Source organism: Ambystoma mexicanum, chromosome 5p, assembly GCF_040938575.1.
Source record: "Ambystoma mexicanum isolate Mex_15411 chromosome 5p, UKY_AmexF1_1, whole genome shotgun sequence".
Taxonomy (NCBI): domain Eukaryota; kingdom Metazoa; phylum Chordata; class Amphibia; order Caudata; family Ambystomatidae; genus Ambystoma; species Ambystoma mexicanum.
In genome coordinates, this window is record NC_090930.1 from 288,122,330 (window position 1) to 288,144,892 (window position 22,563).

Consider the following 22,563-nt stretch of genomic DNA (forward strand, 5'->3'; position numbering starts at 1 on the left):
ACTAGGTCCCAGACAAATGCTCACAACGACCTTTCAATTGCACAATGGAGTAAGGAGACCCCTGATGCTGATTTGATCACCGCTCAGAAGGGGGATCCAATAATTGGTAAATTTTACCAGCACCTTGAGGACCCTGAGAACTTTCCCCTGACGGATACCGATTACATTGGGAAAGAGGACCTAAGAGTGTTGATGAAATGTCCAAAAATGTTCCGGATCCAAGACGGTTTGTTGGTAAGGAAATCCAAAGCTGGCCACGATCAGTGGGTGGTTCCTACCTCATTCCGAAGCCTGATGTTAAGTCACGCCCATGATGCGGCCACTGCCGGTCATAGGGGGTTTCACACAACATTGGAAATCTTAAGAGAGGTTGCATACTGGCCACACATGGGGCAGGACCTCGACCAGTACCTGAAGGGTTGCCTTGTGTGTGCACAATTTCAGCCATCATCCCTCACACACCGGGCGCCTTTACAAAAGAGGGGAATGACACTGCCATGGTCAGATTTACAAATCGACTTTGTAGGCCCTGTGATTCGCTCGGCTAGGGGGAATAAGTACATGTTGACTGTGACATGCTTGTTTACCAAGTGGGTGGAATGTCTCCCAGCCCCAAATTGCAAGGCAGAAACTGCAGCTGCCTTGATGATTAACCACATCTTTTCCCGTTTTGGTCTACCTCAAAGGATTGAGTCAGACAGAGGTAGCCACTTCACCAGTGAAGTAATGACAAAGATGTGGGAGATACTGGGGGTCAAAAGGAAGTTGCATATTGCTTATAGACCAGCTTCTTCTGGGGCAGTAGAGAGATATAACCGGACAATTGTGAGCATATTAAAGAAGTTTGTGGCAGATTCTGGGCCAAGTTGGGATATCCGATTACCTCTGGTCCTAATGGCTATCAGATCTACCCCTTCATCTGCAACCAAAATGTCACCATTTGAGTTGATGACTGGGCGCAAGATGGTGCTTCCGCAGCATTTGCTCTACAGGACCCAAGAGCAGACACTGATAAATGCCTCCACTACTCATGAGTATGTAGAGAATTTAAGGAAACACCTCCAACATGCTTTTGCTTATGCTCAGCGGAATCTAGAAAGATCAGCTGATAGCATGAAGACCCATTATGACCTGAAAACTTCCAGGAAGGAATATCAGGTGGGAGACCGGGTCTATCTATACAACTTCCAAAGGAACCAGGCCAAGCAGCGAAAATTTTTGCCTACATGGAAGGGACCCTTTGAGATCGTCGATAAGATCTCCCCTGTGGCCTACAAGATCCGCATCCCCAAAGGCGGTTCGGCAGAGGGGGAAGACAAGTGGGTCCACATAAACCAGTTGAAATGTTGCCATCCCAGGCACACTCTGCAACAACTGGAGGAATCCTCTGAAATCCTAGCGGGTACTGTCTCAGACTAATTCAGTTCCAACCATAAAACATACCACATTTAGTCTCTAAAATATTGTGATTTGCATGAAACTGTCTCTTAGTTATACTGTTTTCTTTATCAAAATAAGAATGTAGTGTTTTGTCATGATGAAATGCATATGCTGTCCCACCATCTCAACAGTGGTGGAAAAACGTCTATGAGTAGGTATTGCCGCTCTTCCTTTGTCGTCCTAGGAGAAAGAAAACCTTGAGACGGGCCAAGGAGGACGATCCGGAGACCGGGAGCTGAGACGCAACGGGCTCGGGGTACCGCCCAATATTCCCATCAGGACCGGCGAGGAGAACCGATCGATCAGTACCGGATGGAGGAAAAGATGCTGAACTATGCCATCTATTGGAAGAAGATGAGGAAACATCCCAGATCTTGCGAGTCCCATTCGTGAAATAGGATGGCCATCGCAAGAGGGGGGCTTGTGGGATGTATTTACCCATGCATCCTAGCCCTACCTCAAAACTGTGCAGTACTGACATGAAAACATCATGATGACCAGAGCTTCCCAGAAAATGCACCGGGAAATGCAGGAAGAATAGGCTGCCACCCATTTTTGCCGATGTTATGGGCACAGAAGGACGCTGCCTAAAACCACCATTGGACTACCCGCACAGTAGTCTGAAACCATTGTTTTGACCCATGTGGAATCATTAGACGGGGTAAATATGGGGATTAAGCTGTCGCTGCCCATCATTTTGCCCCAGAACAAAAATAAATAATTGGAGTGGGTAAAGATGGGGATGCGCTGTCGCCGCCCATCATTTCATCCCAGAATCCAGGACAGCTGCGCAGTTGTGCGCACACCAAAATGGTTACCTAACTTGCCACCCACCAGTGTAAAGAAAGGTCTTTGTTAACAAAATCCACTGTTACTGATGTCAAAAAGTTGCTGAAATCGTGACTTATTGGACGACTTTAAAGATTCAACCCTTTTTGTGGGGTTCCACATAACCATCTTACTGTAAGGAGCCCCATCAAAACAATGTTAAGCAAGGATTTACTACCATGTAAGAACAATTCCTGTTTAGAATGCATTAATCCAAGAAAATCCCAAAATTGCATGCAGTACCAACAAAATCCTCAAGAGGGAGCTGGCGGTCTAAACTCTGACAGGAGATTTGAGTGCAGTTGCTGTACAAAGGGATTTGACTTAGCTGACTTCAAAGGCTGCATTTTAATTAAAAATTAGCCACATGCTGTTCCCAGAGGCCTGAAGCCTGGGAAACCCTATCACCTCAAGAGCTTCACACCAGGAGTTAGAATCTCACATGACCTCTTGATTGATAGAAGGCAGACTGGCTGGGAGCTTCCCAGAGACCACACAAAGGACCCTTTCCTCTGAAAGGAAGATGTTAATTTTGTCTGTTTAATGTCAACAAAGCCCTGCCTGCCCAGAGGACTGACCCACCCAAGTCTTGGAGGCGGACCTCAACACTCTGAGGATTGAATTGGAAGTAAAATATATATTTTACAAAAACACTGATAACTCTTTGTAATCAAATGACAGAAATGTATAACTTTGAGAGCTTTAATTTAAAAAATGTACCTTTAATTCAAGGCCAAATTCGAATTTGTGTGATGTTCTGGGGCAAAACCCCATTGTTTATTAATATTACAGACTCCCTGTTTCAGCTAGACAAACGAAAATGCATTGGTATATGGGTAGATATGTGAGGAACAGTTGTATAAAATTTAATGAAGATCCAATGTTGTGCAGCACATGAAAAAGTGCTAGAAGTTGCCGTTTTTGAATGCAAGCTCCTAGGAAAAGCAGATTTGGATAGAGACATGGCTAAATTCAGCCACACCATGTATATGTAATTTTAAACAAATGTGTACCTGTGCAAATATGTTTTTAGGTCAGATATAGATTGTGTGTAAAGTTGACAGGGGTGGGTTCTCTGTATCATAAACAGACCTCATCATGATGACACTTCATTTCATTCCCCCAATCAAGTAAGGGATGAAAGTTTGACCAATTAGAAGCTGAGAGAGAGGTAGGGTCAGTGATGCTAGAACACACCCACATTCTAAACACATAAAAGCAGACAGACAGGACAGATAGTGGCTTCCAAATCCATCTGCAGCGGGACGCTCTGCCGGAAAAATCCATACTTACCTCCATCAAACTCCAGAAAGCCAAACTAGAGACTTCAATCTATCCAGAGCAGAGAGACCCAAAGAACCGGTGCCTAGCAGAGACCAGACCCCTGTGAGCAGTTCCAGAGGCCAGGCGCTGTGAGCAGAACCCGGAAAGACCTGACCAGACTGAAGTCCGTGACCAAGTCGCTTTCCTGTTCAAAATCTCTTGTGAGTACTTAGCAAAACTCAGAACACATCTCTTAGTTTAAATTCATCTAATTCAATCTATTTAACCTAAGTAGAACTGCCTCCTAGCTGTCACCTGTCATTCTAGCTGCAAAAATTTGTCACTTGTCATTTTGAAAAAGTGTGCGTTTAAAATTTACGAAACCAAAAACGACCTTTACTAAATTACTCATATCTCCGCAACCGTTTGGGCTAGAGACTTGCAATAACTTTCATTTGGAAGCTGAGATCCCAGGCTTTTCTAGGACCCCAAAACGGTAGAGATAGTCCTTGCGGTTCCTTTGTAATAGCGCTCGGCGCATCCGCGAATTTTACCGCGATTTGCAATTTCTTCACATGTAAAAACTGCTGCTGTTTGCTTTCCATTTGCCAGAAATTCGTTTGACCTGCTAACTATCCCTGCATCATTGCTAGTGTGAGCCTGGACTAATATTAACTAGATACCACTCACCCTGAACCTCTAATAGGGAATTAAAAGCGCTTAGCATATTTCTCATCCATTGCTAGCACATATCAAAGCATTTGGGCCTGTGTTTTCAAAACTCCTATCTGTTTTCTGTTGTCTAAGCTTGCTGGATTGAACTGATTACATTGATTGCATTTCTGAGAACTGTGTGCTTTCCTCCCATTCCCTTGCATTGCATAAAGAGGGGGGGAGTGAATAGCCAGAGAAAAGTGATTACATTGTTTGGTTGAAATCATATTGAGTATTTTCTGTACTGCATTCATTGAATATTGCATCCACCTGAGTTACATAAAGCATCCTCTACCACATTATACTTCTGTACCTATTTACCAGTGTGCTACCTTATCCATTTCAGGTCAACTCATTAGTCATTATAAAGAAGTGTGCTAGTGCCAGATTCTCCGTTGTTGATCTTTATCATATCAGATTAAGTGTGCTATTCAATTATTAAATTATTATAAAGCGTGATATATATATCTATTTTAATTTATCAAATAAACCTTTTAAACTTGCAAAACAGAATTACTTCTTGGCTCAGTGGGGTCAGGGGGATTCCAAGAGAGGGGTGTTATACAAGGGTAGTCATCCAGAACGCATGAACTGGACCTAAAGATATATCAATAAGGGTTTTCATTCAGTATTCTAGACTAGGCGTTAACTTGGCTGTAGTGCTGAATTGAATCCTCTTACATAACCTCCTGGGTCGACCCTCCCTTCAAAACATGTGGTCATTCAATTAGTATTTGACTTTAATGAAGCTAGCTCATTAGAGTGGATTATTACCATTCAAATATATGAAATATTTTCTCCTTCAATGTCTTAAAAATAACCAAAAGACCAATAAACAGAAACCTGCATCAGCTGCCATCAAGGGAGCTGAGGTAAGGAGAATGCCACTATTGCACTTAGAGAGGCGTGCAGAGAACTAATCTTCTGTGATTAAGGAAACCAACAGACAGAGAAGGCTCCATGCCCCAATGCAACAGTATCGTTTTCCATCTGTTTTACATGCTACTGACCCAGCACAAACAGTACATTTTATTAGTCCCTGTTACCTAGGTTACCTAGGTTCTATGCACATCTTGGCATATTAAAATTCTCCCCCAAAGGAGAGGGAAAAAACCCAATATCAGGTTTCAATGGCAGTTTAGACCAGAATGTGACCTGGGAAAGGATTCAATCACCCCCCCACCCACGTCCCCACACGTTGGAGAAAATTACCAAAGGAGGATGGACCTCAACAGCAAACTGAATGGAGGTCAAGTCGTTTTTTTAAGAGTAACTATCAAAATTATCTTACCTACTCCTCTGGGAGACCCAGTTGCACTTCTAGGGAGGAACCGAGGTATGAACAAAGACCTCCCCATAACCAAGTTACGTGACGTTCTCTCATTAGGTGCCGGAAGTGAACAATTGACAAAGAGCATTAGTCAAATGATGAGGGTTCATCAGGTACATCATAATACTAGTGCTCCTATGGGTATTCAACACATTAATTACTTGTTCAAAGTGGACAGTGACAGGACAAAAATAATCAAGCTAAAATGTGTAAGGGGAAGAGGACAAGGGTTGGTGTGTTGGGGGATAGGCCCATGGGAAGTTTACTGTAGGCCCATAGACCCTGGGTTTGCTGAAATCCAGCAGCAAAAACTCTTTATCCCTTGACACAAAACAATTTCAGTACAAGAAATGTCATGTTAATGAAGAGAAAAATGTTACCATTTCCTTTCAGACAAGTCTCAAGCCTTCTCTCAAAAGTGGATTGAATCTCTGAAAGAAAGATGGGCCAAGCATATTGATGAAATGACAGTCAGCCCTAACGAAGAGAATGAGACTAGACAGGGAACCCAAAACCAAGAAATCCCAAATAAAGAAACTGAAAAATATTGTATCTAAAGGGAGAAACATAAACATACACCCTCATTTCCAAGTGATTTGACTGTCCTTTATCAGCCCACATTAACTTCATCTTTGGTAGAATGCCTATTTGATGGCATCGCAAGGCCAGGTTCATCATGTAACTGTTACTAGCAAAGGAATACTTTCTGAATGTTCAACTAATTCACGTTTTTCATGTCAATTGAAAGTGAAAGATGAAAGATGTTTTGCTCCCATCTAAGTTCAAGGACGATGTCAGTTATTGTTGTAACAATCGTATTCTTGCTCTCAAACCCCTTTTGGAGAGTAGCTTCATTTCAGTGTGAAAGAAATGACTGAAAACATAACCATGCAATTAGATAAACATGATCGATAATGGCTAACACATCTATTGATTTTTGTCGCTCCTGTGGGCACACTTATTTTACTGGACAGCTACTTTGATGCTCTTGCCTTTAAATGATCGCATGAACCAGGTCCTCTGGACCAAAGCCAAAACCTGTTCAAGTTAAGAGTAGGGTACCAATTCCGTAAGCCTAAATGGTACTTGGCATTTTCTTGAGCTGAATCCAAAGCAAATGAATATTACATGAATATTACATTTCAGAAACATACCAATATCTGTGGACAATAATGAATAGCTGCATCATCCTACATGTGCAATTCTCTAAGGATGTCTGTGCAATGGGGTCTTGGCTTGCTCACACAGAGACCAAGCGCCTCCTCTTAATGTTCTGGAAAGGTGATATGGTTTGTGGTTGCCAACCTTTTTTTTTACAATTCAAGTTTTTATTGAAAAGCGTATAAGATTACAAAAACAAAAGAGAAGTGGACATCAATGAGATATGAGAATCAAACAAGCATCATTTGTTCACAAACAGCAAACTATATATTGCCTCCTCAATGATCATCCTAAAAGCCTAATAGGCCTGTCACTGCACGGGGTAAAACATAACACAGGAACAATATATAATAACGTCATCTGGACAACATAAATCATAGAGCACTAGGGCCAGACTACTAAGAGCTGCAACGATAATATAACCTGGGTGGATTCAGAAGCTACAATAGCCTTAAGGACCTCATTTCATGGGGCATATGATGCAGGTCAGAATTGTCATTTTGGGCCACAAACTGAATACACAGCTTCCATTCTATCAGAAACTTAAGCATCTCTCCTTTAAGATAGCCCTCAATCTTGCACATAGCTACAACACAACTTATTTTAACTCACCATTCCCTGATATCTGGTGCAGTGGGAGACTTTCAATTGCGTGCCACTACCACCCTGCCGCTCTAAAAAGTGTGTAAGCAAATGGGCCAATCTAGCAGACAGCTTATAGTGTCCCTCGAAGTCTTGCTCTCCTAATACTTAGCAGCTTAATCTGAGCCAGGATTTCCTTTCAATAGATTTGAATTAGTGCGTAGGAGCACCATATGTGAAAGAGGGTTCCCAGGGGTTAAGTACAGCTCCAACATCGGTCTGATACAGCAGGGTTCATCTTGTGAAGCCGCACAGGGGTAAGATACCACCAGAATAACAATGTATAACTGTTCTCCTGCAGTGGCACACATCTAGATGATTTACCAGCCCAAGACCATACAGTATACCATGTGAAATCCTGTATAGAAGAATTCAGTTCTTTACATTTTCTGCGACATAAAGATGTGGGGGCTTAAGCTGCAAAGCATTAAGAAAAGGCATAGTGCTGAGATCTTCCAGGAAGGGGGATCCCCGATAAAGAGGTCCTCAAACGAAGTCGTGTTTTTCTTAGCATGCTGATGCAGGCTTGCAGCAGATACATAGTGACAGAGTTGGATTCAAGTATATTTGTCAACAACCCGCACAATTAAGACCTGCTTGCATATATCAAAGTTAAAGTGGCTGTTCAGACTCAAATAGATGTCCCAGTCATTCGTGACCCCTTTCAACCCACCCCAGAAACCTACCCCACTGGAAACCTGGCAGAATCTCTGGTGTATTTCAGATTCGGGTGAGAGGAGAAGGGAACGTAGTTCCGGAGTACTTCTGGGAAGCCTAGTCCCAGTAGGTCATCAGTAAGAGACTGGGCTCTAGTCCCCAAAGCTTAGGGTACCTCCAACACCAGTCATGTAGAGGGAGTGGAATCATATCCTGCTCAATATGCAACCAATGTCAGGGTTATGGGCTACAGTCACACTGTCCATCAAGGGATCCGACTGAGCTGCATAAAGGAAGCCTTCTATATCCAGGACCCCTAAACCACCTTTTTCTTTAGCAGTCATCAGTGTATGCCGGGATAGTCTCAGGAACTTCTTTGTCCAAATAAACTTTAAAAAAAAGGGATTGCATTTCACCCTGCTTGGGAAACCAAATTGGGAGGGCCTATAAGACATACAGGAGGCGTGGCAACAGCATCATCTTAACAGGTGCCACCCGTCCAAACCATGAGATTTCCGATTGCACCCATCGAAGTAAATCCGATTTAGCCAAAGAAATCAGGTCAGGGGCATTCTTGGGGTAAAGTTGAGAGTGAGTGGGTGTAATCTGTACCCCAAAATATCTGAGGGGCAACCCCGACCATTGAAATGCAAACCAATCTTGGCAGTCTCGTTCCGCTTCAGGTTTCACTGAGGTGTTAAGAAGTATAGATTTAGTATAAACCTGGTGCAATGAGTCCAGCAGGGAAGCCACATGAGGTAAAGTCACCTGGTGCCAATGCATATAAAATAGAAAGTCCTCACCATAAATGGCGATTTCATGTTGATAACCCACAATAAGGATCCCACCAATATTTTCTGCCAGCCAGATATGGGCTGCCAAAGTCTCCATCGATAGTGCAAATAGGAGCAGGGACAATGGACAACCCTGACGAATTGTTCTAGACAAAGTTAGTGGCTAGGACAGGGCTGCGTTTAATTTGATAGAAACCGCTTAGTGAGGAACATTCATTGTGGATACTAAAAAATAGACCTCAGTGCCCTCCTTTTCCGTTGTGAACAGGTTTCTGTCGCATGAATTGGGTAACTGAAGGGAGAAATATGGTTCCTCTACTCCGTTTGTAAAAAGAAATTGCACTTGTGGATGTTACTGCTTAATAAATTCATGTGCCATGCAAAAAAAGACACTTCACACAATTATTGTGATAATAAATGGTGTTTCAGTGTTTATGTACAGTTGCCCTTTGTGATGGCAACTTAACACAGATGGAAAGAATAGCATTGAACAACCTTAAGCAACCTCTGGAACAGCTTCCCGGCCTCCCTGAAACCTGAGGAGAATCATCTTCGGTTCCAGAAGCACCTCAAAACCTTTCTCTTTGCGTCTGCTTTTTCTCCTCCTCTCCCTTGCTGATTTCCTTGCTGACACTGGAACTGCACTGGTTACCTGGCCACCCTCTGATCTCGGGCCCAGGTCCACTCGCCCGCCTGTCGCTCTCCTGCACTGCCTTCTTGGCAACCCCGCACTTGGTGACTGTTTTCCGTATCCCTACGGTCCCACTTCTAGCACTTGACACCGGATGTCTGCACTTACCCTTCCACTTGCCACCTGCTGGCCGTACTTTTACTTAATCTTATTATTGTCTTATCCCATGTACTCCACTGTCCTATCCCCCTTTCCCCCCGCACTTCTCCTCCGTCCCGTGCCCATGAACTTGCGCGATCTGAATGAGACCTGGCCTAGTAGGATCATTGTCTGTCCTCCCTCTGTTCCCCCTCCCTTGCCTCGTCGCGCCTTGGAACACTTGTGTATAGGCGCATTATAAATGCCATATCATATCAAATCATATCATATCATATCATATCATAAGATCCGAAGATAATTATAAAGACAGCTGACAAAGGTGGCAATATTGTTGTAATGAATCGAGAGGATTGCATAACAATGGCTAAAATCATCTAACCACCCAATTATGCTATGTAAATTTATCATCAAACCCCAAATTAGAGATACTAACAGAATTGAAGGAAGCAATTACCAGTTGGCATCACAAGGTCTCATAACAGTTGTTGAAAGACAATTTTTGGAACTCAAACATCCTACACTACCAACAATGTACTTTTTACCGAAGGTACATAAAACCTTTCAAACAATTCCTGAAGGGAGACCAATTTTAAGTGGATTGGGTGGGCCACTATGAACATGGTCGAGTACATTGACAATATACTGGGTAACTACAGTAAAATCCTATATGAACGACACAACAACAGTGATAATTGAAGAATCAAAAGTGGAATGGCATTCAGGGTTTTTACTGGCAACATGGGATGTCAAAACCCTTTACACGTCAATCGAACATGACACAGCATTAGAAACAATTGAATACGTGTTTCAACAAGACACAGCTTCGAACTATCATTCAGTCACAATGTTGAAGGAGATTCTTCTACTTACATTGCAAAACAATGTTTTTCTGTTTAACCAAGAATTCTATAGGCAAACAAGATGTGTTGCCATGGGTGTGAAATATGCCCCAGCATTGGCAAACCTAGTAATGTCGATGTATGAGGATCTACACATATACAGTGATATAGCATATGAGGAGAATATGATTCTATAGATCAGATACATAGATGATGTTCTGTTAGTCTGGAAAGGAGAAGAAGATGAGTTGGAACAGTTGATGAGAAGGGCAAAACAGAATCAACTGGGCATAGAATTCACAGGAACCTGTAGCGTGAACTTTTTGGACCTGACCATTTATGTGTCAAACAATAAACTTATGACAAAAACATATAGGAAAGAAACAGAGGCAAATTCAACTTTGTATGCCACAAGTTGCCATCATAATCCTGTGATCAGGAACATCCCCAAAGGAGAGTATATAAGGGCACAGAGAAACTGCACTGAACAAAATACATTTGATAAAGAGTGCAGGCTGCTCACAACCAGATTTAAAGCAAGAGGGTACAGCAACAAAATTATAACAGCAGCATGAGACAAAGCAAGGAAATTGAACAGAGAAAATACCCTGACCACAAAGAAGCAGACGGAACTTAGGACAGATAAAATTGGTTGCATCACAACATACTGTGCCAATAACTGGACCGTACGAAAAATTCTGAAAAGGAACTGGCATCTATTAAAGTTAGATCTTCATATCAAAGACCTCATTGAAGAGAGTTCAACTGTGACCTTTCAGCGGGCTAGAACACTCAAGAATATTCTGAGTCCTTCTTTTCTCCGAGAAAATAAAACTCAAACCACTTCTACATGGCTGCCACAACTACCCATGGGGTTCAAATAATGCAGCTCATGCTCGATGTGTAAATATGCAATGGACAACACAGAGTACTTTGAAGACTTGAATGGCATCAAACATAAAATTATAGATTATATCAATTGTCTCTGGAATTCAAAGTTTTATTTTCAAATAAACAAAAATATAACAACAATTGAATAGATGATATCGACAAAAGACTTAAAAGCATCTGGTACATATTAACACACACAATAACATATCAGATCAAATCAGTACCAAGGTCATTTAAAAAAGATAAGAAATAAAGGAGGAAAAGAAAGAAGAAGAAAGAAAAGAAAATAGAGCAAAGAGTAAAGATTATATCAATTGTAAATCCAAGTTTGTAATTTATTCTATTGTATGTCAATGTGGACTAATGTGCATAGGAAGTACCATTAGACAACTGAGAGTGTGGATACGAGAACACCTGTCATCCATTGGAAGTCAAGATACTAATCTGCCATTAGCACACCACTGGCAGAAGAATCATCCGCTGAGTGACAAAACATGTATTAGGTTCCTGGGTCTCATGAAAGTGACTCTAGGACCCAGGGGTGGGAATCAGGCACTCACACTAGGGCAGGAAGAAGCCAAACTAATTTGTAAATTTGTAACATTAGAGAGAGGTCTTAATTAAGATAATGAGATGTCTTCCTTTTTATGAATCCTATTAGAATCTCTGCAAAATTAGCGAATTGATAGAATGGGTACAACAAGTAAAATGTTTAACTAATCAGTGAGAAAGATCTGGGTCCTGGGAACTTGTACCAGTTTGAACAACGAGCTTCATATTGGGCTAGCCATAGACAACTATATCTCACAACAGTGATTTTGAATTATAAGAGTACCAAAGGAAATTAAAAACCGAATTATGACATAAAACAGCCTTCAAAATACCCCATTGATGAACCAAAAGGCATTCTGCAGGGCTTCCCTACGACACTCACATGTTATTACCACTTATGCAAGTGTGAACACTTGGAAACCTCTATACTTGGAGCACCTAATAGTGCATGAGATGGGTCTCTAATTAGAACTCAAAATGCATTCATGAATCATTAATATCAAATGTAACAGAAGTTATTGGGGTTGCGGATTGCGAATTAAAAACCACACTAATTGACATTTTAAAATTATCACTGTACATAAATATCACATCAAGGTAAGAACTTTGAATATTGTGCAAGGGTTGACAGAATGCAAATCAAAATATTCCTTGAGTTAACTAAAATCCTCACATGTTTTGGGATGGGAAATTAATCTTCAAACCAAAGTATGGAGGCTATAATGGAAACTAAAGTAGGACTAGTGCCTTTGTCAGGGCGCCATAAGAATAACTTAGTAGTGCAGGCAATTAGTTCATGGACAGACCCATTGAGGTGCAGAGTGTACAATAGTCAATCTAGATCTCCATAAATAGTATTTCAGGCAAGGATGGGCCATTAGACATGAAGAGAATGGGAAGTGAGTCTCCATACCAAAGTATGGCGGCTATAATGGACAAGAAGGTAGGACTCAAGTGGTTTTCATGACGCTGAGAGAACAACAAAACACCATAGGGAATCAGTCTGTGGTTAGAAAACGAAGACTTTGCAAGTAAGCCCTAATAACAGAATGTATAGCGCACAACCACGAGCACCGTTTTGCATATTGACAGTGCGACAATTTAAATCTCTACTAAAACGATCTTTATAAGGCTCACAAATGGAGTCTTTTAAGATGGTGAATAACTCCACGCTTGCGCTTTCATTTGCAACACAAATAAGGAACCAGCCGCATAACGAGTAATGAGAGGATGGAAAGTAGATTTAGATACTTGAGATAATCAATAAGGAACCATACTTACCTTAAAACGAGCAGAGATAAGATCACTATAGGACATGGACCATTGTATTAAAAAAGGATGATTATTTAATACGTGTTTAATTGACAAGTTGGGATTGAACCCATGACTGTACACATATGCTGTAAGAATATTCACCTATCAAGGCAAAACGATTGGGTAAGACAACACGAATATGACCCTAACAGTAACAAGCACAAATGTGTTAAACTTTAACGGTATATCTGGAAGCTTGCTAATTCTAATTTACTTTATTTAAATTTTTCTCTGTGCATTGTTTTTACCTCAAATCATCCCACCCTTTTCCCCTCCCTCCTTGTCTGTGCTGTTTGGAATATGGTGTATGGTCACACACTAATTTACCATACATGTTTTTTTTCCTCTTTATGCAATGGATATATCTATGTGATTGTTGTACTACTGATACACTGCAACATTTGGACACCATGCATATGAGTTTGGTCATTTCTGTGCACCAATGTTTGTTGAAATCACAACAGCCTGGATTTGAAAAAGGCGGTGGCATCCGCTGAAACATGTGTCATCACAAAGGGAAACTGTACATAAACACTAAAATACCATTTATTATCACAATAATTGTGTGAAGTGTATTTTTTTGCATGGCACATGAATTTATTAAGAAGTTACATCCACAACTGCAATTTAAATTTTATACGGGTGGTTGGGTGGACAAAATTAGCCAATATTCCTTTGCTAAACAAAACCCAAATGTATCCAATACTACGGAGAGATATGCCCAGTCCATGCAATTGAATGCTTTCTCAGCATCAATGGATAAAGCGGCCGACTCCTGGTAATATCACCTCGCATATTCGTTCACTTTCACGGTCCTACGCACATTATCGAATGTCTGATGTCGCAGGACAAAACCTGTCTGGTCTATCTGAACTTTACTGGGGAGGATGTCTGCCAATCTGGCCGCAAGGACCTTAGAACAGATTTGGGCATCATAGTTCATCATTGCAATGGGTCAGTAGGATGTACAAAGAGTAGGATCTGTGTCTGGTTTGCCAATAAGCAGAAACATGTATTCACCCATAGTAGGCAAAATCTCTCCGGTAGTGGTGAAGCTGTTGAATAAGGTAACAAGATGGGTGCCAGGAGATGGATACATTTCTTATAAAAAAGAGCAGAGTACCCATCGGGTACGGGGGCCTTATTATTAGGGAGGGATCAAATAACCCGGGTGACTCATCTAACGTGACCGGACCCTTTAAATCTTACTGTTATGGAGGGCAGAATCGCCCAAGCAACAAAGTCTATACAGCGTTCCTGAGCCCCCACCCCCCTCCTTTGTACTGCTGGTCCAACTCTAACACACGCTTCTCTACCTCTTCCCTCTGAGACATCAACATATGCTTCCTGGAAGCAGCCAGTCTGTCAACAGTGAGTCATTGATCTTCCAAATAATAGTTTTCCTAGCTCCCAGCACTAATGTGTCAACTCAGAGCATAAACCGAGTGTGATCTGAGACCACTGCTAGCTCTACAGCAGAGTCTAACATTTTCAGGGCCAGGGAGTAAGAAACCAAAAAGAAATCCAGTCAAGAGTGAGTATGGTGCACATGAAAAAAATAAGAATTGTCCCTTGCAAGGGGGTGATGTGGTCTCCAAATGTCAACCAGTTGTAGGTCCACTATGGTTTACCCCACGGATTCAGGTTCAGCTCTCACTGCCCCTTCCAAACCCTGCCAGATCTATCTAGATCCCCTTCCAACACTACATTAAAATTGCCCCTAATATAAGTTCTCCCATCTGAAAATGGGCAATATGTGGAATAATGCAGGCGTAAAAAGCATCTTGAGACTGGTTAGGGAGTAAATTGAAAATAGAGTAAGATCTACATCACACAGGCGAATGTGGAGACCCAAGTAGTGATTCTGCTGATTTCTAGTTATTTTCACCAGGGAAAAGTTCAAGGAATGGGCAAATAAAACAGCCACCCCCGCACGATTGGTCGAAGAGGACACAAAATACTGGTGGGAAAACCACTTAGACTAAAGTCTAAACCAATGCGACTGCAATAGGTGCGCCTATTGTAATAAAACAATATCAGCCTTCAATTCAGTCAGTTTGGTCAGCATAGTTTTTCACTTCCCAGGGGAGTTGAGCCGATGCACATCCAATGAAAGCACTTTAAGATCAGCCATTTAGATGAACAGTGGCTACAATGCAATTTTTCTTTAAAATAAAATGATTTAGTTTGTTACAAAGTTTTCATTTCATTTTTAAAAACTCAGTGATACACAAAATTATAAAATATAACAGTTAAAAAAAGAGACAATAAGAAGATCTTTTGTTAACACTTTCGGCATCAATTAGGCCAGTCGTCAGTATCTTCACTTGGCTTTCTGTTGAACTTCAGGCTGCAATCCCAAGATATGTTGTAAGTATTGAGCTATCGTGAAAATTAGTTTGTTTTTGCGTCCCTTCAATAATAAAGACCAACGCATATCCGAGTCCATCTGTTGACTTGATATTTTGAAAAAGTTACCAAAATTCAGTCTCTTGGTCGTTAATTCTGGGCAGATCATTACTAGATGATAAATTGTTTCTGGTGCTTCTCTATCTTTACAGAAACGACAATAGTTGTCACTTTTCGGGATTTGTCGTATCATTGCCAGTTTGTCCCTTGTAGGTAAGTTATTTAATCAAATCACCATGTACACTGTACGGATATTGTTATCAGGAAACTGTTCCATGTACTTCGGAATTTCGTTTAGTGCTCGAATGTCCAATTGACTTTGAAGATTTCTTAAATACAGGGTTTTGGCATGACATGTTCGGATCCAGTCGTTATTTGCTAATTTGCGTTTTGCATGTTGTGGTCTGTTCATGAGGGTTTCCAGTGATATTTCTTCATCCTTTACTTGTTGGTGCAAATGATCTTTCCATTTCCTTAGAAATGTATTATGAAGAGCAGTTGGATTATTTTTCAAAAGTGCTGTTGCTGGTGTTTCATCGTTTGTCAGAAGTTTTCTTAGTAGGTCGAGCTGTTTCCATGTCACTATCGGAGATATGGATTGGGTTGCCACCTCATAGCGAATTCTAGCCATCGGATAAGAATCTGGGAGCCTTAAGATCTTTCTCCAGAATATAGCTTCTAGTTTCGCCCAATTGTTGGATTGTGAGTGGATCATTGCGTCGCTGCCGGTTACCAGACATTTGGTCGAAAAAAATTGGTCGACCAGACAAATGGTCGAACCAATTTGGTCGAAAACCAAATGGTCGAATTTTTTTTTTTTTATTTTAACCCTTTTTTTAATTTTTTTTGGGGGGGTCCCCCTCCCAACCCCTTTTTTTTCCTCTAAAAACCCCTTTTTTTACAAAACGAAAACCCGAAAAATAAATATATAAATAAAAAAAAAAATTCGACCATTTGCTTTTCGACCAAATTGCGTCGACCAAATTGCAGTCGACCAGTTTTTTTTCGACCAATTGACTGGACACCGTCGCTGCCATATGTAATTACCGGGATGACTTTCTGCCTGTAGAATGTTATGACAGGTTTAAAGGAAAATTTGCCATATTTCCTGTGTAGGATACAGCCTTGTCTGTCTAGTGCCTGGGTTTTCATTTTCAGGTTATTGAACCACTGTTTTTCTATTTTAGATTGATTTAGTATAATGCCCAGATATTTGAAGGTCGATACTTCTTCTAGTCTAGACAAATGTTATCAATAGAGAATTTTAGCGCTGGATGTTTCTTGAATGGAAGTTTTACTAATGGCATGATTTTAGTCTTTGCCGTATTGATCCTTAGGTTGTTGGATTTCATGTAGGTTCCCATAAGATGTAAGCTCCGTTGTAGACCCGAGATGGTTTTGTCTAGTAGGATTATGTCGTTGGCATAGAATAACACTGGAATTGGGACAGAGTTCCATTTTGGAGGGTTCAGAGCCGGGTCATTAAGATGTTCTTCGCAATCTGCTGTGTATAAATTATATAAGGTGGCTGCGAGAGGACAACCCTGCTTTAGTCCTTTCGTTGTTTTTATCATGGGTGTAGTCGTGCCATTCTTTGAAAGTCTCACAGCTATTGTTGTATCGGAATATAATAGTTTTATTGGCTCAAGGATCTCCACTGGACAATTCCACGCCGACAGTTTTTCCCTTAGTTGTGTTCTTGGTATGGAATCAAATGCCATATTTAGGTCCAAGAAAGCAGCATAGATCTGTGTTTTTTTTTCTATTGCTTCATATTTGACCAAGTTCATTATAAGGAGATTTATATTAGTACCAACGCCAGCAGTGAATCCCGTCTGTCTCGTTGCCAATCGCTTTGTTTTGTTAGCCCATTCCTTACGTTTTTTGAGGAGCAATGCGGCGAAGATCTTGCCCAATGGGTCTAGTAGTGCGATCGGTCTAAAATTCTGCGGATTGTCCCGTGCCCCTAGTTTGTATATGGTGACGATTATCGCTGTTCTTCATGATGCAGGGATTGTATTCTGTTTGTTGATGGTTTCTATGAGTCTCATCATGAAGAGAATCCACAGCTCTGCATTTTGTTTTAGAATTGCATTGGCCAGACTGTCGGGACCTGGGGCACGTGAGGTGTTCAGTTTTCCAAAAATCAGGATCAGGTCTTCCTTCTCGTAGCGAACATTCCATGCTTTATTTACAGTCTGTAGTGCTCGCGGCATGGTATTATCTGGATCATTATATATATTTGCAAAGTGGTCTATCCATTTTTGCTTGGTCACATTTGCTATCAAGAGTTGTTGGTTGCTTTCATTACTGTTCAACAGATTCCACAGTTGTCTTGGGTTGTGGTTCTTGTAAGCTTTCATCATGGTTTCTGCATTGTTTTGTATCAGTGTTGCCTGATATGATTTCCTCCAGTTTGTGTATTTTTGTTTTATTTTTTTCTTCTGTGCAGAAATTGAAATTCCATTTGTGGGTTTTAGGTTGCGAATGTCCTTACGCATCTTTTCTGCGCAACTACAGTATCGTAATAATGATTGTATAGTTTCGATTGGTTCTTCCTCGGCTTTAGGAAGGGAATCAGAAAGGTATCATAATTAAGTTTGTCAATATCTGGCATTGTTGTCAAATGTAATCGGTCTGTGAGATCTATTATTGCTGTTGAGTTATTCGCAGTTGGCGATTGTTGCCAGCGACTTCTGTCGGTATGCTGAAGTCAATCTTTTTTGGTTGTGTGGATCTGGAATCAGTTACTATTAGTTGGTGGTGATCACTTCTTGTTGATAGATTGATTTGGATCTCTGTAATTGATTCCAGTAGATCTGTTGGCAGATAATCTATTATTGCTGTCGTATTAGCACCATACCATGTCGGTATGGTTATCCCTTTGGCATCTTTCGGTTGTTCTACTTGTTTCAGATTATGAATCGAAATTTCCTTGTGTCATTTCCTTGCCCGCATTGACAAATCGATGAACTCCATCCGTTGGCCTAGTTTATTATATAGGTGTATATTTAAGTCACCGCATATAATGAATTCCACATGTTGATGTTCTATGAGTGTTTGATCGATGGTTAGAAACACACCATATAGGAAATTGCTATTGTTTAACAATGCTGGATTGCAATACAGGTTCATGATGGATATGAGGCGGTCAAGGTTGTTATGGCCAGAAGGTTGTAATCGAATGATGGTATTTTGTATCCAAGGATTTATGTTGTTGGTCACGACAATTGACCATTGTGGTCGAATTTAAATTAATGTCAACAGTCCAGATGCTGGTCTGCCAGAGGCACCTTTTATTGCAGGATTCAAGAGAGTGATATAGCCATCGCAGCTTGGAAGGTCCGTAAGCCAAGTTTCTTGTAGGCACACTATAGATGTTAATTCGAATTCCATTTCTGCGTAGTTGAATAGGTGGGAGTTTCCCCTTGTATTCCAACTGCATAATGACCAATGGAAATCTTGTATTTTTAGTGGTTATGATACAGAGGTTATATCTTGCATAGTGTCTAAGTCCTCAGCGTAATCACGGTGGAATGGATAGTTCTCATTGCTTTTGTAAGAAGTATCTTCTGGTATCATTTCTTGAGATTCAGGATGGTCAGGAGGCCTATAGGAAGGATCATATCTTATATGAATTGAACGTTCACTCGCCTGGTTTCTAGCAGATGAAGACTTTGTGTAATTGTTCCACTATCGTGGTATATCAGGTGTTGTCTCAGATGATGTTTGTTTGCAGCTGAAGCCCCGAACATCTAGGACTTCTGTTTGTGCAAGAATGTTTTCCATTGTCACACGATCCCATAATTCCAGTGATACTCTGTCAAGTTGAGTGTGGTCCTGGAAGATTATAAATTTGATGTCTCGAGATGAGATTGTATTGAGATCAGGTATTGTCTTTAAGAGTAAAAGCATGTTGTGTTCGATTCAATATCAAACATTTATTTTTGGTGGTTTGATTTTCTATCTGCAATATGTATTGGGATCGATCTGGTATTGGATTAATGAACTCTTGGAAGCTGATCTGATTAGTTTTGTGCATATCTTCTATTTGTCCTTATCTTGAAGTTTGTCGGCGAGTCATGACGTAGTCTGAGACATACATGGTTTCATTGGGGCTCCTAGAGCTGGTCTTGTGGGGTCCTCTGCTTCTTCTGGGCAATGATACAACGTCTGGAGAACCATCGCCAATCGATTGTTTGGTGGATTATGATATCTCGTCTAACATTGATTCATCCGATATGTCCTTGATATGTGGATGGTACATATTCATCCACAATAATAAGGCTTGAGTCAAAAAAAGGAGTTTGATCAGTGCGAGCCTCATCATGCTGGTCCGTGTACGTCGTAAGATTTAGTAGGTCCTCTGTGCTGGTTGAGATGTACTCAGTGTTGCCGTTTTGCACTGAAGTCGGCTGTCTTGAAGGTTTCATTTCTGTTAGTAGGGCGGTAGGGTTTTTGACACGTCCTATAAGGGGTGCAGGTTGAGTGATTGAATGTTTCACTGGCTGGTTCACTGTGCGTAGAAACGCCCTTGAACCGTTCTGTTTGGCGATTGCAGGGTTTTTTTTCCTTGTGGTTGTTGGTGGCTTTCCTATTTGTGTGATTGTCGCTTTAGCTCCCCACGTGAAATTTTTTTATAGATTTCCGCACTTGGTTGCACTTCTTTGTTTGACTTTGAAGGTGCCATGGTAGGTTCTAGAATTGAAAAGTTATCGATACCTCCGACTGTCATTTGTGATGCTGTGGGCAATACAGACATGATAAGTATGTCTTGTGTATCAGGTGTTATTCTAGCACTGGACTCTGTCGGTATCTGTGGCTGCTGTGCCGCTTGCATCCAAGCCATAACGTTAGTCGTCAGTCTATTTTTCTCTTCTCTGTCGCCTCTGGCAATTTCGCACAATCCCTGTGCCATCTCAGTGATTGCTCTGCTTCGCAGTCCAATCTTTTTTCCAGTGTGGTTAGGAAGTTCTATATGTATACTTGCTTTGTGTGAATTAAGGCTAATAATGTAGCTTGGTCGTGAATTGCATCTTTAGAATCTTCCTGCAGTTTCAAAAACGGAATCATTGATTGAGATACAACTGCTATTAGCAGGTTTTGTAAATCGATCATAGTTGTTGGGATTCTTGGTTGATTTGTTTGATCGTGAAAGGAGTGCTCCGTGTGCTGGTCGCGATTGTCATGTTTTCCGTTTTGGTTTATTGTGCTTGATTTCTGGATTTCATGGTCGGCTGGTGGTGAGTAATAAGATTCTTGAAAGTCATACGAAAAATGAGTTTGAGAGCTTCTTTTGTCAGTTTTTAGGTGCAAATCATGAGTTAATATCTGGTTATGGTGATTTGTTGATTGAATAGGTTGCTGTGATAGCAATAACATTGACTCTTGTTGTTTCTTTCCATTTGTTGCAGTAATCGGGTAGGGTTTATGAATTATCGTTGGCATGGATGTGGCTTCTGGACATCCAGATGAGATGTTGCCGAATATTGCTTTCCGTTTTCCAACACTGTTCATTATTGACTCAATTTCTGTGATGTCAAGTGAGAGCCTATCCGCTTTGGCAGTCGCTTTGGCTGATTGGTCAATGTCTAAAGTTTTACTTTGAGCTTTATTCGTATGCGATTTGAGCCATTTTAATTTCGCTAGTCTAGCTTGCTCTTTTTTAGCGGTTGTCCGTTCTGAGTTTTGCGGTATTGTGCACAAAGGAGTGGATAACAGTGGAAATGTGTTGGGACATTCCGCTGATTTTTGCTTCATTGATGGGATTAGTTGTTCCACTTTAGCAGAGTCTATATCCTCCTCGACAGTTGAAGTGGAATTCGACTGCATTGTATTATCAGGTAATACAGTATGTTGTTCTGGTGCTTCTATGTTTGCCTCTGGCACAAGAGTTTTGTGCAGGGGCCGTTTAAGTTGGGGCTGGTTTGTGTGTGCATTTCTAGTATCATTGAAAGTGTCCATATTTGTATCTTGGGTGCATGCTGGTTTGGTGTCCCATTGAGTAAGTTCGATTTCTGTCTGGTTAGATGCCTCTCCTTTGGGATCCTTCGTTTCCTGAGTTTGTTTTAAAGGCTTAGTTGGTGGTGCTCTTGCTCAGTTGTTTCCTCTAGATTAGATTGAGCAGGGAGTGCTCGTTTCTGTTTCTTGGATATAGTTTGCTCTAGGGTCAGCTGTTTTAGTTCGTTCGAGGTAGACGCCATTGGTGCAGAACCTAATATTCAGCGCAGCGTAGTCTTGGGACCCGGAATGGTCTTTGGGGTCTTAGTAGTCATGGCAGTATATGACAATCTGACGAAAGCTGCTGGAAGCTGGGTGTGTTGGGGAGTCTCTGTATCTAGTCTCTTGATGGAATCTGGCTTTGTTACAGAGTCTCTATATATTGAACCTTGGTGGCAATTCGCGTGACGAGATCAAAGGGCTCCTGCCCCACAGTTTCTCGCACGTTACACAGGTGTCGACTTGTGATTAGATTCTTGTCTGTTTTCCAGCTGTTGATTTTATGGCAAAAGTCTCTTGATGGAATCTGGCTTTATTACAGAGTCTCTATATATTGCCCCTTGGTGGCAATTCGCGTGACGAGATCAAAGGGCTCCTGCCCCACAGTTTCTCGCATGTTATACAGGTGTCGTCTTGTGATTTGATTCTTGCCTGTTTTCCAGCTCTTGATTTTATGGCAAAATCTCAAGTTGCTTGGTGAGCATATCAAGGGTGTCTGAGATCAAAGGGCAGATGCCCCGCAGGCTCTCACACACTAAAATGGTCTTTGGTAGGTCCGGTTGTTGAGTAGGTAAATCAGCAACGCACAGGATCAAGGAGAAAATTCTGCAGGCTCTCAGACAGTGGAAATTAGAATTAGTTGCTTCCAGTGATTAGCGTTTTGGGTACTGAGTGGGTGAGATCAAAGGGCAATTTCCCCGCAGTCTCTCACCGGCTGGG